Below are 2,945 nucleotides of genomic sequence, written 5' to 3'. Positions count from 1 at the left end.
AGGAACTCCGAACGGAATAGGAGCAGCGGCAGTTTAAAAATTGTAAATGGTAGAATCACGGCTCAACAGTAAGTTTCTCGCCCAACCTGACGAAACAGATGTGGATATTAAGAAACGAATGCATAACTGCTGGGAAACAGTCTGCGGTGAGTAGACAGTGCCTTTTTTCGGAGGGTTTAAAGAGCAATTTCAAGATTTGCGAGATAAAGGTTTAGATTACGTCGCAAGTATAACGAATTGTGAGAAAGACGGCAGTAGTTCAGGGATTCGGCAGCACGAAGATATTTTGAAAGTGACTGAAGTTTTTAAGGAGACTGATAATAACCCTGTTCCTGACAAATGAATCCTGGTGATCAGTTACGAAGAATGGGAGAAAATGTTTGAAAATAAAGCTCTTCTTATGGACGGACATTTCAGAGGTGTTCGAAACAACTTGTTGATACCTGAAGCACGGAAGACTAGCTTTTTTACCAGAGGAAAGTCAAAATAATTGTGAAATATTTTTTCTCAACCGAGAAATGTCATAACTTGGTTGTCATTTAAAACTGCATTGCTTTACTTCGAAATGGCTGCAAATTAAGCTATGAAAACAGTGTTATCCGAGACATTTATTTTCCAGTTGTAATTTTCATTTCAAGCAATGCCTGTGGAAGACATACAAGAACTGCGATTAGTGGAGCAATACAGGGATGAAGAAGTAGTTCGTTTGTCTTGCCGCACGTGTGCTGTAGAGTCCATCTTCCACCGGACTGCCTTGATGAAGCATGGAGAGTAACAGCGTAGCAAGTGCCCAGTGGCGTAGACTATTTAATCAGTCAATAGATGGAAAATGCTAGTACACAACCTGAAATGTGGAATTGGTGAAGACAGACAGTCGACCGAAATTATTTCGAAATAAATTCACTCTTAGGTTGGCTTCAGTTGCGTTAGATAATACCTCGATACCTAACACTACTGTATCAAAGTTATCTGCGTTCAGAGAATTTATTTCAAAGTGATTTCGGTCAGCTATCTACCGTCATCAATTCGATGCACAGGACAATGAATGCTGTCGAAGTTTGGCATAGCAAACGATACTCAATAAGGCAAAGGTATCTTAACCTACAATTTCTGATCAATACGCTAAAGGAGAATGCAATAAAACCAATACCTGAAATTGAAAAAAAATCTGTTGGTCAGCTTCTTCAGTGAAAGAGGTAAAAGATACATATGTGTTGAAAAAGAGTTAAAAGATATTTTAAGAATACATAATGACTCGGTGGATCTAAGAAGTTTAAAATTTATATCATTCCTACGATAAAATGTGGAGAGGCGTTCTTATTACAAAACGGCACGCAGAGCCTCCCCATTGTCGCGGCTTCCTTTGCACGTCGGAGAACCCGCAGCTAAAATGTATGTGGTCAGAAACACCGCGTTGGCTCACGGGTAGCCGAGTCCACGGCTGCAGAATCCCATGACACCCTTCAAGAGGCGGCGAGGCATCTTGTACAGTAGTTATTTGAGAGTGAATTTTTTCCTCGCTCCTCAAGAGACGTCATCAAACGGATCTTCCTGCTTCTGGAGTGTCTACGCGACTATAAGGGAATCCCGAAACGTTACATCTTATTTTAGTTCTGCTCTCCGTTCCACACCTTCATGGACCCACTTGTTTTCTGTGGAACTCGAACACTTGTACTTCTCCGATGTCATTTTCGTGAGGGATTTATGTACTGTGCTTATGCTTTATTGAGAAAACACGGGAATTTTTTTAAGTGTGTAGGGGTGAAACGATTATCTTAATAACCGATAAAACAACTCCAGATATCGAGTATTACGTACCGGCTGACGCTTCATTACAAAATGTTTACGGGCTGTCTGTTATCCCAGTCGCTTCCGTTTATGAAATGTACCGAACACATGAGCTTTCTTCGATAAACAGTTCTGACATGGGTCTTGACAACACGATCGAATTACAGAGGTTCAAATAGTGAGTTGCGACTGCGTGCAACTGCATAGGCAGATTTTCATTCCCTGCATATAATTGTAACGCAACTAAGGAGATTATAGGGACACGAACGTCAGCCGGGTAAATAAGTCGTACACTAAGTGGACATCCAGCGGACGCAAGTAAACACTTCCTGTTACACCACGCCACTGCTGCCTCGGTGTAAACACGGAGGACAACAGGAAGTGCTCTACGACCACTAGCTGGACTATGGAGCAAGAAACAGCCGGGGTCCCCGGTGGTCTAGTGGTAAGGGGGTCTGGAACGTTCCAGCGCCTCGGCTGGGGCTATTCGCCCCAGCCGGGCCGGGGTTCAATCCCCGGCCGGCGCTGGAATTTTCAGACTTCCGAACACTAGCCTCCACCTCTGCCTTGGCATGTGGCGCATGCCGGGCACCCCCGTGGGGTCCGTGCTTCGGGTCCCACGTGGAGCTCACTCCCACACTACAAACTAAACCTGATTATGCTGGTGCAAGCATTTTAAATTTTAATTCACACACTTTCTTCACCAGACCACATCTACATATGTTTTAAGGTACTTAATATATCTCACTGTGGTATCAGTAATATTTGTAGGAAACTATGAAACAAAAACCTTACCAAAAAAATGATTTTTGTTATCCTTCGTGTGCTGAATACTTCTGAGGTACCCAAACATCTGCCATTTTCTTGTAGTTAACAATGAATATTCGAAAAAAAGTTTATCATACTGATTCATATATTACATAATGTATTTTACTCATTCTCAGTGTTGAAAAAGCAGTAATTATTTCAAAGTCATAAAAAAATGCAAAATATTGTATCACAAGCCAACAAGGTGTTCTTTTTAGTATCATGATTTACTATGCGATTAATAAATTCTGTATAATAAATCGTTTCGTAACAATTGACAATACCTTTTAAAAATACATTGTTTTCACTTATTGCATTTTCAAAAACTAAAACAGGCCTTTTTTCTCAAA

The sequence above is a fragment of the Schistocerca gregaria genome, unplaced genomic scaffold (assembly GCF_023897955.1).
Source record: "Schistocerca gregaria isolate iqSchGreg1 unplaced genomic scaffold, iqSchGreg1.2 ptg000711l, whole genome shotgun sequence".
In the NCBI taxonomy this organism is placed as follows: domain Eukaryota; kingdom Metazoa; phylum Arthropoda; class Insecta; order Orthoptera; family Acrididae; genus Schistocerca; species Schistocerca gregaria.
Note: the sequence above shows the minus strand (reverse complement) of the source record.